The sequence below is a fragment of the Rhinoderma darwinii genome, chromosome 4 (genome assembly GCF_050947455.1).
Source record: "Rhinoderma darwinii isolate aRhiDar2 chromosome 4, aRhiDar2.hap1, whole genome shotgun sequence".
Classification (NCBI taxonomy): domain Eukaryota; kingdom Metazoa; phylum Chordata; class Amphibia; order Anura; family Rhinodermatidae; genus Rhinoderma; species Rhinoderma darwinii.
The window spans coordinates 403,238,478-403,252,640 of NC_134690.1; the positions used below are offsets into that span (position 1 = coordinate 403,238,478).

Consider the following 14,163-nt stretch of genomic DNA (forward strand, 5'->3'; position numbering starts at 1 on the left):
TCTGGAACAACCTATGTATTTCTAGGTCTACAGCCAGACTGAAGCCCCATGCACACTAACGTATAAACGCCCGTAATCACGGGCCATTATTACGGCACGGGCAGGCCCATAGAAGTCAATGGGGCTCCTGTAATTACGGGAGCGTTGCTAGGAGACGTCAGTAAATAGTCATTGTCCAGGGTGCTGAAAGAGTTAAGCGATCGGCAGTAACTGTTTCTGCACTCTGGACAGTGACCACCGATCCCAATATACAGCAACCTGTAAAAAAAATAGAAGTTCATACTTACCCAGAAATCCCTGCTTCTTCCTCCAGTCCGGCCTCCCGGGATGACGTTTCAGTCTAAGTTACGGCTGCAGCCAATCACAGGCCAATCACAGGCTGCAGCCAATCACAGGCCAATCACAGGCTGCAGCCAATCACAGGCTGCAGCCAATCACAGGCCAATCACAGGCCAATCACAGGCTGCAGCGGTCACATGGACTGCCGCGTCATCCAGGGAGGTCGGGCTGGATGCCGAAAGAGGGACGCGTCACCAAGACAACGGCCGGTAAGTATGAAATTCTTTTACTTTTATTACGGAAAGGGCTGTCCCTTCTCTCTATCCTGCACTGATAGAGAGAAGGGGCTGCCGATTACTGCAGTGCAATTTTGCAGCGAAAACGTGCCCGTAAATACGGGTGGAATACGGGTGACCAAGGACCCGTATTTACGCCAGTATTTACGGGAGGACAAAAATACGATAGTGTGCATGAGGCCATAGGGCATGTTCACACGTGGCGGACAATCCGCAGTGGAATTCTGCAGCAGCCGTTTTTTACATTTATTTCTATACATTTTTAGGAAACTTAGTTCAGACGTTGCAGAAAATAACTGTGCGGACCACAGGCTGCGGTGCAGAATTTCCCCTCCGGAGCAGCTCGTGATGTTGCGGAGAAGAAGCGGAATTTCACTGCGGATTTCAGCCTCTGCAATGCAAAAACTGAAATCTGTGGCGAGTCCGCTGTGATATCTGCAACGTCTGAATTACCTGTCAAATATGCAAATGTTGCTGCAGATTCGTTGCGTAATTGCCCCAAATCTGCACCAACATTTTGCAGCGGAAAAATTCCGCCACGTCTCCACATTTCCACAGTTTTATTCACTGTTATATCTAGATGGAAACTAAATTATTGTTCATCCTGATCCTCCTGGTTCATGAACCCAATCAGAACATGAAACTACCAATGCAATATTTGTAACAGGGTCCCCACCATGTAAGACTGACTTATTATACTGGTGTCTTCTTATGTGTCGGAGGTGTGCAAGAAGAGAGATGGAGCAATATAATAATATAGATCATTCTGGGTCTGTGGAAAGCTGGGTGACAATCCTTATGGGCTCTGTAATGATGGGCAGTAGTGCTTGACAGCCAGTATCTGCCCCCTGTGGGTAAGATGATGATAACTATTATTATTATTATTATTATTATTATTATCACGTTTATTTGTATTATTCTGATTATTATTATAAGGCCCTGTTCACACTGAGTTTTTCCCAGGCGGAGAAATCTGCCTCAAAATTAATTCAGGAATTTTGAAGCAGATTTTGACCTGCCTGCACTCTGTTTGCCGCTTTTTTTTGCAGCATTTGTTTGGCCGCGGCCATTGGTCACCGCCAGGAAAAAAACGCTGCGAAAAAACACTTTCTCTGCCTACCAGAGATGGAAACGCCTGAAGATAAGATGCGAAATGCCCTTTTCCCACGAGCGTTTTTTACCGACTGCGGGAAAAACGCCTCTGTCTCCCATTGAAATCAATGCGAAGTGATTTCAGGCATTTCCGATGCAGTTTCCATGCCAAAAACAGCGCCAAGATACTCTGATGATGTTTATTATTATGTTTTTTTATTATTATTATCATGTTTATTATTATTATGTTTATTATTATGTTTTTTTATTATTATTATTGTTATTATGTTTATTTTTATTATCATGTTTATTATTATGTTTTTTATTATGTTTATTATTATGAAACCAAAATGTCTCAGGACTGAATAGAAGATTTTTAGACTTCATCCCAGAGATCAACTCAGGACCTTTGTATAATTTTTTCTTCAATGACTAAACATTTCCTTTAAGCTGGCATCAATGTAGTGTTCTTTCCCCCTACACCACCCTCCATGACCGCCCCCCTCCCTCCTCCAGCATCTTACATGGCTCTTCGCTGTCCAGGATGTAGAAATGGGAATGTTACACCTTATCCTCCTCCTCTCCCAAAATCCCAAACCCCAATAACATGCCTTCTGCCTATGACAAGTGTTGAGTGTTGATCTGAGGATTTGGCATGTCAGCCAGTGTCTACACCGGCTTAAGTTTCTATTATTATGCCAAGGATTATCAGGACCGTGCACTGCAAGAGAATTACTGAGCCAATCTGCTGTACCAAACCCTCGCTCCTTTATTTCCCACCTAAATTCTTCTTCGCATGCATTAAATATTCTGGATTTTTTTTTTTTGGTTTGGTTAAAGAAGCTAAATCCACTTGGGCGCCTGGAAATTTGCAATCCATGCTCTGAATTATCGCTGTAGAGAGGGAGAAATCCCTCCCAGGCTGCTTGAATCTTTCTTTCTTCTCTCCTTTCCCAAGCTGTGGAAGGCTCTGCCATCTACAGCACTCAGAGGGGATCAGAGCACATTGCTGCTCCTTCTCAAGCCTGTCTTTGGCTCAGTGTGGTGGCATCTATCGCTGCTTTATCCGGAGGTGACTGGCAGAGAACCTCAGTGCCCACCATGCAGGTGGCATCTTTAAAACCCACATAATTACAACATCTAAGGAGCTTTTTTTTTTTTTTCCTGGTGGTGGTTTCTCCAAAATCTGCAAAGCATCAAAAGGAAGCAAGTGGCTGATGATCTGTATGGTCTGCAGTTTGGATCTACTGTGCTAGAAGTCCTACAGATTCACTCATGTTCCTTGGTCTTATCAGGATCCGCTGCAGGTTTGCAATTTCTCCCTGAATTTTCTTCTTCTTTTTTTTTTCTTCCGGAGACGAGGACTGGATTGTATTCCTGCTGCTGCCTTCCTATAGGATGCGTGGCATGTAAATAGCCTGGATTGTCTCTACACAAGGATACATGTCACTTCTCAGAGGTAAGAGCTTCTTTCCATCTCTACCTTCAGTAATGCAATTGGAGAAGTTTGCATTGACAATTTGTGCTTTGTACATAAGGGGGGGATTCTATTGATCCCGGACCCTTGGTTTACCCGGAGGATATTCTTGTGCATTGCCATAAGGGCAGGCTGCAGGTTTATACAAGGTTAGGAACAAGGATCCATAGGGTTTGTTCAATGGTAAAGATAAAGATGAATATGATTATTAACCCTCTATTGCCTGTAGATGGGCTTATTGTGTATGTTACCTGGAAGGGGGGGGGGGGTTGGAATATAACCCAAACTGAGCTGTATAAATATAGAGGGGGGGGGGGGCAGTATTATCTGCTGGAGGTGTCAAGTAGGAGACACTTTAAGATCAACATAGGCATTTAATGTATGTTCTACGGTCACCAATTATTACAAATTACCATCAAGGGTTAATATTATAGTGCATTATTCTAGTATTACATTATAATATTTTAGTATATTGTATTATAGCTCCTGGTGAGCACACAGGGCATTTACCTTATAATATTATATACTCTGTCGTTTTATTGATTCTTGGGGGATTATTGTAAAGGATGTTTTATGCTCCTTAGTTTATTATTATGGATGAAGAACCATCAGAACATTCAGACTGAGATTACGGGGGTTTTTATTTCCTCTCTTGTATTTGGGAACTGATCCCAAATCTGCATCTTTCAAGGTTTTGTCTTCCACGGATGAAGTTCAATATTTGATGGTGGGCAACTGGCACAGTAGGGGTATTGTGTCCTGGAAGAGTTAATGACAGCTAAAGAAGTATCCAAAGGGGTTAATTTTTTCAGATGCGGCAAAATATGAACATTAAAAGGGTAAACTGGGGTAGAGATGTTCACAGACAGATCTTCAGATGTGGAGCCTGCAGGGTCTTTGGGTAGCTCTTCTTATGGTTTGTTGGGTTACATGAGCTGACTAGTCCTTGCCTGGCCGTCTGATCTGGGGAAGAAGATGGGGTATAGCGGGTCAAGTACATGGCATATAGGGTAGTCACTGATACTGTAAGTGCCATACAGGTAAAGGTGTTTGTGTGGGGGGGCGGGGGGGGGGGGGGGGTCAGTGACAGCATTTTTGACATTGCAGATTGGTGAAAGTACATAGAACATGGGGAGAGTCACGTCCCTCACCAGATTATATATATATTTCTATATTTATTATGTATTTAAATGGAGATGAGATCTTTGCATTAACCCTTCGCAGTCCAGCAGCTTGTCATGTTATTCCAATAACGCACTATGAATCCTGCGGCCAATGTGCACCCACTGCTTATATGTATGCGCTGCACACACTGTCTCTAGGATGTAGCCCATCCCTGTATCTTTTTAACATGTTGTTAAACTCCGAGACCTCTGCTGTGACTGGTTCTAGTATACTGGGAGTTAATGGTTTTATTAGAACTCCTATAATTGCTATGGGCATGGTGGAGTAATGTCTTGCAGCGGGAGAACAGTAACAATGCTGCAATTGCAAAGTGTCTAAGTCCATGTGTTACATAAAGATACAACGTTGATGCCTGTTGTGATATACAATGATAATATTATAATAGACAGAGTGCTCTATATAAACAAGAATTGAGTAAGACACCCCCCTCCCCCTTATTATCTGTGCACAGATTGAAGCATTATATGAGGAACCTATTCACCAAATGTGGAAGTGAATAATGAATACAGCTCCTGTTGTGATTGAGTGTGAACTGCGCTGTAGAGGGGCTGTAGTCACATACTCAGGGGCTGAGGGTAGATTGCATTATATTCCTATAGAGGGGCATTGGCATAGGAGGAATTGGCCAATATACTAATGTCTCCAGTAACCTAATGCCAATTGTGTTATGTCACCTGAGATTGTTCCTGTCTATATACAGTCTATAGTTTCTATATAATTGGTGGCTATAGGGATTTCAGCCATAATAATGACATATGGTGTATGTATGCTGTTACTAAGTCTGCCCTTCTATATGTTATTTATTCAGTGTGCTTCCTTTCAGTGGCTGTAGAACTACAACCCCTGCCAGATACCCGGACAGGCTGCTGGGATTGGTAGTTCCATGTTGCTATTAGATTATCTACCCATGCTCAACAACTTTAGAGAACACTCCATGAATCTGCATTTTGCATGCTGGGGAGGTATTGGAGCCATGTCTTGCTTGCTGTGCAGCCTGTATCTTGCTGTCATGCTTCCTCTATATATTGGGTCTTGCTGGACTAAGCTTGGATTTGTGTAGCAGGTTATTCAGAGAGATAGCAGCCTGGCAATCACTTTCTGACACATTTCATTTTACTGTTTACTTGCTGGATTCTTCTCTTTACCGCCCCCTAGTGATGCATCCTAGATTGCAAGCTGAGGGATGAAACAAAAACAAGTGTGCAGAAAATGCTGTTCATATTATTTTTATATCAATTATTTATATTATTATATTTTTTATTTATTTTCTTATTTAAGATTTTATAAAACGATCAGACCATTATTATATGTAACAAAACATAAATATTTATCTAAAACCATGGGTATTAACAACACATTTGGTCCCCACTATGCTATCAGTCTTGATTCTTCTAGGAAGGTTTTCACTAAATTTTGGAACATGACTGTGGGATTCTCATCCATTTGATTATAAATTCCAATCTATCCCAGTGATTATTGATGAGGATGATGTCCGGGTTCTGTGAAGATCAGCCAAGTAATAATAATAATAATAATAATAATAATAATAATAAACCGTGTGTGTTTTTGTGACCTTTGTATTGTGTACAGGGCTTGATACACTGACTTAAAAAAGGCCCCAGATTAGTGTCACAAAGATGGAGGTACAGTATTCTCTAGAGCGTCATCAAGAGTCATTATCTGCCAAAGTGGAGATGGAACTTAAGGTCCAAATTCTAAAATATAGATCATTGTTCTTACACACCAAAGTTTACACTTGGAGATAGACAGACAGACAGACAGACAGACAGACAGACAGACAGACAGACAGACAGACAGACAGACAGACAGACAGATAGACAGATAGACAGATAGACAGATAGACAGATAGACAGATAGACAGATAGACAGATAGATAGATAGATAGATAGATAGATAGATAGATATGAGATAGATAGATAGATAGATAGATAGATAGATATGAGATAGATAGATAGATAGATAGATAGATAGATAGATAGATAGATAGATAGATAGATAGATAGATAGATAGATAGATAGATAGATAGATAGATAGATAGATAGATAGATATGAGATAGATAGATATGAGATAGATAGATATGAGATAGAGAGATAGATAGATATGAGATAGATAGATATGAGATAGATAGATAGATAGATAGATATGAGATAGATATGAGATAGAGAGATAGATAGATAGATATGAGATAGATAGATATGAGATAGATAGATATGAGATAGATATGAGATAGATATGAGATAGATATGAGATAGATAGATAGATAGATAGATAGATAGATAGATAGATAGATAGATAGATAGATAGATAGATAGATAGATATGAGATAGATATGAGATAGATATGAGATAGATATGAGATAGATATGAGATAGATATGAGATAGATATGAGATAGATATGAGATAGATATGAGATAGATATGAGATAGATATGAGATAGATAGATAGATAGATAGATAGATATAGATAGATATGAGATAGATAGATAGATAGATAGATAGATAGATAGATAGATAGATAGATAGATAGATAGATAGATAGATAGATATGAGATAGATAGATAGATAGATAGATAGATAGATAGATAGATAGATAGATAGATATGAGATAGATAGATAGATAGATATATATGAGATAGATAGATATGAGATAGATAGATAGATAGATAGATATGAGATAGATAGATAGATAGATAGATAGATAGATAGATAGATAGATAGATAGATAGATAGATAGATAGATAGATAGATAGATAGATAGATAGATAGATAGATAGATAGATAGATAGATAGATAGATATGAGATAGATAGATATGAGATAGATAGATATGAGATAGAGAGATAGATAGATATGAGATAGATAGATATGAGATAGATAGATAGATAGATAGATAGATAGATATGAGATAGATATGAGATAGAGAGATAGATAGATATGAGATAGATAGATATGAGATAGATAGATAGATAGATATGAGATAGATATGAGATAGATATGAGATAGATAGATAGATAGATAGATAGATAGATAGATAGATAGATAGATATGAGATAGATATGAGATAGATATGAGATAGATATGAGATAGATATGAGATAGATATGAGATAGATATGAGATAGATATGAGATAGATAGATAGATAGATAGATAGATAGATAGATAGATAGATAGATAGATAGATAGATAGATAGATAGATAGATATGAGATAGATAGATAGATAGATAGATAGATAGATAGATAGATAGATAGATAGATAGATAGATAGATAGATAGATAGATAGATAGATAGATAGATAGATATGAGATAGATAGATAGATAGATAGATAGATAGATAGATAGATAGATAGATAGATAGATAGATAGATAGATAGATAGATAGATAGATAGATAGATAGATAGATATGAGATAGATAGATAGATAGATAGATAGATAGATAGATAGATAGATAGATAGATAGATAGATAGATAGATATGAGATAGATAGATAGATAGATAGATAGATAGATAGATAGATAGATAGATAGATAGATAGATAGATAGATAGATAGATAGATAGATAGATAGATAGATAGATAGATAATAAAAGTAGTAATATATACTCGTAATATATAATAATATACAGAGTTCCACCATATTACAGATACAGTGTAATCATAGACCAGTGCATAGCATCACTGAACCGTGCACTACATCACCAGATGCTACGCTGTGACTCCCATAGTGCTAGAAGATGATATACATGAGAGCTGGTACAGAGGTGTCAGGGAGCAGCGGTATATAAGACATAACACAGCTCAGGTCTCATTTACACTTGTTCTATATTAGTAGGAGCTTCTTTCGCATCGAGTTGTGTGACTAATGCTGATTTTCAGTCACAATTCCTCCCCCATAGAGATCCATGAAAATCACAGAAACCTGGACCACATACACCAGTGTTACAGTATGGTGTCTACATTGTAGCAACTAGTGTCTGTTACTGTATCTCCATGACAACGGTTATATCACAGGCTCCACCCCTTTATAGTGGCCGGTGACTACTCATCTCCCCCAGAGTGGGACATACAGTATGTGGTGGTTTCCTTTTATCAGCACTTTATTGATGAGAGGACCCTGGTAATTCTCTGCTGCTGCTCATGGTCATCCAGGCCTGGAAGAAATACAAATGAAGCATCTTCTGAATATCTGCTTGGAGTATAAAGGTCATCAAGTGAAAAACAGCAATATACAGAGGATGTGCGGAGGATCTTACCCTGAATAACCTTATAGACAATTGCTTCAAAAGGAATTCCCTAATATAATGACTGGAGGAGATTCCACCTAGAAAAATCCATTTGTGGTCCACAGAATGCAGGTCACAGGGTCTCATAGATTTGGATCCAATGCCAGATATCAAACTCATTAGTGAGAATTTAAATGTTAAATTTAGACCAGATTTAGAAGGAAGGAAGGAAGGAAGGAAGGAAGGAAGGAAGGAAGGAAAAGAGGGAAGTGTGAAAGAGAGGAAAAGAGGAAGGAAGAAACAAACAAGAAAGAGAGGGAAGTGAGGAAGAAAGGAAGGAAGGAAGAAGAAAAAGAGGGAACTGTGAAAGAGAGGATAGAAGGAAGTCAGGAAGAAACAAGAAAGAAAGGGAAGTGAGGAAGAGAGGAAAGAAGGAAGGAAGAAGAAAGAGAGGGAAGTGAGGAAGAGAGGAAAGAAGGAAGGAAAGAAGGAAGAAAAAAACAAGAGAGAGAAGAAAGGAAAAAAGGAAAGAAGGAACAAGAAAGAGAGAGAAGTGAGGAAGAGAGGAAGGAAATTAAGGAAGAAGGAAGGAAGAAGTAAGAGAAGGAAGTGAGGAAGAGAGGAAAGGAGGAAGGAAGGAAGGAAGGAAAAGGAAAGGTAGAAAGAGGAGGAATAGATGGAAGAATGAATATGGATGGACTGGTGCTTGGTTGGTTGGTTGGTTGGTTGGTTGGTTGGTTGGTTGGTTGGTTGGTTGGTTGGTTGGTTGGTTGGTTGAATGATGCTGTATGAATGGATGGCAAGAAGGAAGGAAGGGAGAACAAGATAGGAATGAAGCAGGTGAGAACGAAAGAGAGGAAAGTGAGGAAGAGAGGAATGAAGATAGAGGAAGGAAGAATGAAAGAAAGGAGAATGAAAAAGAAGAAAGAAAGAGAAAGAAAGAAAGAAAGAAAGAAAGAAAGAAAGAAAGAAAGAAAGAAAGAAAGAAAGAAAGAAAGAAAGAAAGAAAGAAAGAAAGAAAGAAAGAAAGAAAGAAAGAAAGAAAAGGTAGATTAGGAAGGAAGGTGAATGGTAGGCAGAGGGATGGATATGGGTGGATTCATGGTTGGTTGGTAGGTTAGTTGATTGATTGATTGGTTGGTTGGTTGGTTAGTTGATTGGTTGGTTGGTTGGTTGGTTGGTTGGTTGGATGGATAGACAAATTAGATGGACAAATGATTGCATTTATGATTAACCACCAGGCTCTCCCATTAGGACAACCTCTTTTTAAATGACCAATTAGCGCATATGCATTTTTACTGCACTGATACATTGTAACAAAATCAGGACAGAGGAGAGTCTCGTGGTACTGATGCATTTAGCTCACAGAGGATTTTCTAGACTGGATACAATAGGAACAAACCCTTAGCTGTGGAAAACATTAGGCCTGTACAGGTTTCCAGCCTCTAGATGTAAATAGGAATGTTAATATTCACTGACAGAAAGCAGAGGTCCTGAAATTGGAGATAATTTGATACATAATGTAAATTAGAAAGTTGTCATTAATAATGTAATTAAGCTTGAAGGGTTATTATCATCTTAGACATTCATGATACATCCACAGGAAATGACATAAATGTCAGATAGATGCGGGCGCTATCTATGGGACCGGCACCTATACCGAGGATGGTGGGGTAACCTGACCCCCGCTTCACCTGGTGCGGCAGCCGCTGGCCACAGATTCCAGGCGGTAAGTGGTGCACAGACTGCCGTGCATGCGCACAGCTCTCTCCATTCTGTTTAATGATAGTTACGGAAACACTGCACCGCAAAAACGCATGTATTTATAACACGATTTGCAGCTGTTTTGCAATTAGCATGTAAATCGCAGTAAAAATGTATGTGGTTTTTCAGCGCGTTTTTTGGCCATGCTGCAAAAAACACAGCAAACCCCCACTGTGTAAATACTCCTTAAAATTCCCATTACTCCCTAGCTCCTCCTATTACTCCCCAGCTCCTCCCACTCACACTATATAACTCCTCTCCTGCTTCTGTGATCATTCTGTGATCTGATTGGCTTCTTTCCTCACATACGCACAATTTATAACATTCTACTGCTGCTGTAATTTAATTGGCTACAGGTTGTCCTATTACTCCCTAGCCCCTCCCACTCAGACTTTAGAACTCATTTTCCGTTGCTTTGATTATTCAGTGATCTCATTGGTCTGTTTTATCCCCACCCCTACGGACAAACAGGATATGCAAATTAGTAACAAACCGCCCCTGAGGAGTCTGCTCATGTGCGCTCTATGTTGCCAGGTTGTAAATATGTGAGTATGATATGTGTTTCTCGCCGTCTCTTCCCACCATCTTACTGACTACATCACATGATGAGGATCCCCCATAATTGTTCACATTCCTACATTGTGTTTCATGTCTCAGATAATTACAATTCTCACATTTATGAAGTTTTTCTTCTGATATTTGAAACATTGTTGCTATTATTAGCCTGATAATGACATTGTGCGGAGTGTACTCAGCCGAGCGTGCACCGGGCCAGCGCGGAGCATTGTTTTCCAGAATATCACAGGCTTCGCACGTGACTCCCGTGTGTCGGCTTTGTTGCCACATCTCAGCACCCGTCACAACATGGGTCACTGCCGTCGGCAGCTATGTATCACTCCAAGAGGAATCCAAAAAGGTTCCAGATAAAATATGTGACCCCCATAAATACCAGCCAAATAGAAGCATCTAAAAATAACTCCACATTGTTCTTGTGTCTGAATGTCATTCTCTTAAAGGGAAAGTGTCATGAAAATATCAATAAGTTATAAAAGGTAACAATGGGAGAAGAGAAAAAAAATTATATATATATATTACTACATGAAACCTCTATGCATGGAATAACTAAAGTTCCTGTTAGTTAATATTCCCTATGATAATATATGTTATTACATAGAGATTACAGCCATAGATACAGTATCACGTTCTAATGATCGTCATGTCCACATATTTCTCACTCTAACATTCCTCTTTATAGGAGAGGCCTATAGCTCTATTGATCCTGAGATTTAAAATTAATGAATAGAATGCCAGAACTACAGTGAAGACTGACACTCAGACTGGAAAGTAGGAGAAGAATTTGGGTTAAAAATGCTTCTCCGAGAAAAAAAACAAATAATACGATTACTCAATATTATAATCAAAGAAACCACGACACTCAGAATGAAGGGTGCGCAGGTAGGGTTCAACTCCGTAATATTATAGAAGAAAACCTGGCACTCCAAAAGATCTTTATTTTTGAAATTCTTTTTATTTTTTGCTCATTTCTTCACTCGCGGCGGACGTCGCAGTATAGCGCAGCTCCTGTTGTTTCCATCAACGCAATCCGACTGTTTGAAAAAGGTCTTATTATCTTATTGTTTTGACCGAAACGTCACATTGTCTAAGTCTGTGGATTGCAAAAAATAAAAAGAATTTTCAAAATTAAAGATTTTTTGGAGGGCCATGCTCAATATTATAAAATATGAAAATTCTCGATATACTTACTTTCCAAATTCTTCACCATTCCTTCACTTCCACTATTTGGGACCCCATCTCCGGTCTACACTCCTTCGTGATGGCTTGTCGAAAAGACGTATAACGAGAGTGGGCCAGCCGGGGGCGCTGTAGTCATGTCACTATGTTTAGACCTCACTGCAGAGGACCAGGTGTCACGTGACACATCAGCTCATAAGCGTGTCAACAGATGTGACGGGCGACATAACAAGCGCGGGAACGATGAAGAATAGTAGAGGTTGGTGTATTGAAAAGATTATTGTCCTAATCTCTTAGGTATTTTGTTAACATTTTTATGTGATTTAAAAATAAAATTAAAATAAATATATATATATTTATATATTAAACACCCTATTAGGGATTTATTCCTGTGTTTCAGGCATCATGACAACTCTGCAGGTCATGACAATGTCATGCAGTAAAGCCACGGATTTTATTTGCAATACCCTTCACTACCACACGGTTCGCTGTTACTTAAAAGCTTTCCAATAAGCATCACAGAGCTCAAAGGCCTTATCTTAATGTGCTAAATGAATTAGAAAAGAGACACGGCGCCACAAATAAGGGTCTGATAAATTATCAGAAAATTGGTTGATGCGATGATTGCGCTCACCTCGGGTGGTGGACACCTTGGGGTGTCAGTCAGGCTTGAACAAGCTGCAGCCAGGTCCACATCACAGTCAAAACAAGTTTGCTGTCAAAATGTATTGCGATTGGGTTTAGAGAAGAAAAGGAGGGGACCAACGGCGCTGCTTGGATAGAGATCATCCACGATCATTCCAGTGGGTATAGTGTTTAAAAGGGTTTATTGTTAACAGGCTACGCGTTTCGACGCAGCACCGGCGTCTTCCTCAGGCCTGAGGAAGACGCCGGTGCGGCGTCGAAACGCGTAGCCTGTTAACAATAAACCCTTTTAAACACTATACCCACTGGAATGATCGTGGATGATCTCTATCCAAGCAGCGCCGTTGGTCCCCTCCTTTTCTTCTCTAAACCCAATCGCAAAATTATCTTAATGTGTACACAGTGCAATACTCTAGAGCAGCGGTCCCCAACCTTTTTCTGCACCGAGAAACAGTTTGATGCAAGAACATTTTTCCAGGGACCGGCAGGGAGTTGGGGGGGAGGGGGTCAGTTCACACATTGTATAAATACGGCGTGTACCTGTATTATAATGCCTGTATTATGTTGTGGAAAATCCGCAGCATAATACAGTAACAGCAAAGTGGATGAGATAAAACAAGTCTCATCCACACGCTGCGTAAATAGTGAGCGGAAAAAAAACGCTCAGAAATTGACCTTGAATTTTATTGCGCAGCGTGTCAATTGTATTTGCGTAATCGCTGCTTATTTGTTGCGGGTTTTCCCCATTGAACTCAATGGGGAGGTAAACTCCACAACAAATACCAGCAGGGGTGTAGCTAAAGGCTCACGGGCCCTGGTGCAAGAATTCAGTTTGGGCCCCCCTATCCCTCCCCAACACCACCATACCCCTGCCCGTGCCTATACCCCGCCGCCTTGCCCAATAGTCCCCATGGATGCCCCCACAGTATAATGCCCCCATAGCTGCCTCCACAGTATAAGGCCCCCATAGCTGCCTCCACAGTATAAGGCCCCCATAGCTGCCTCCACAGTATAATGCCCCCATATGTGCCTAATAAAAATAATCACATCATTACTTACCTATCCCGGTACCCACGACGGGTGGAGGATCCTTCTCCGGTCTGTGCTATGAGTGACTCGGCGCAGACAGGCGCGATGACATCACAACATCGTGCCTGCCTGCAACGAGCCGCTCACAGCAGAGTGAATGCTGGGGCAAGGAGTCGGCACTCTTGCTCGAGCATTCAATTCAACTGTATCTGCCTCCTAAGGATGCAGATGCAGTTGGAACTGGGACCAGCGGCGGTCACAGGGGATGAAACATCAACCCAGGAGGCCAGCCTGGATGACGTTAGAAGGCCGGCCTCCTGGGATGACGTTTCATCCCATGTGACCTCCGCTGCAGCCAATCACAGGGTGCAGCGGTCTCCTGGGATGAAACAGCAGTTTTC

General features: G+C 40.3%; 1 protein-coding gene across 2 annotated transcripts in view; it reads left to right on the top strand.

The window, feature by feature from the left end:
* Window positions 1–2,210: 2,210 nt before the first annotated feature.
* Window positions 2,211–14,163, top strand: part of LRFN2 (leucine rich repeat and fibronectin type III domain containing 2) — a 533,652-nt gene continuing 521,699 nt past the window's right edge. Inside the window, exon 1 of one of the 2 annotated variants that reach the window (XM_075863478.1) lies at window positions 2,211–3,126. The gene's annotated coding sequence lies outside the window, so the exon portion shown is untranslated. The remainder of the gene's footprint in view (window positions 3,127–14,163) is intronic. The other variant, XM_075863481.1, reaches the window with a different exon arrangement.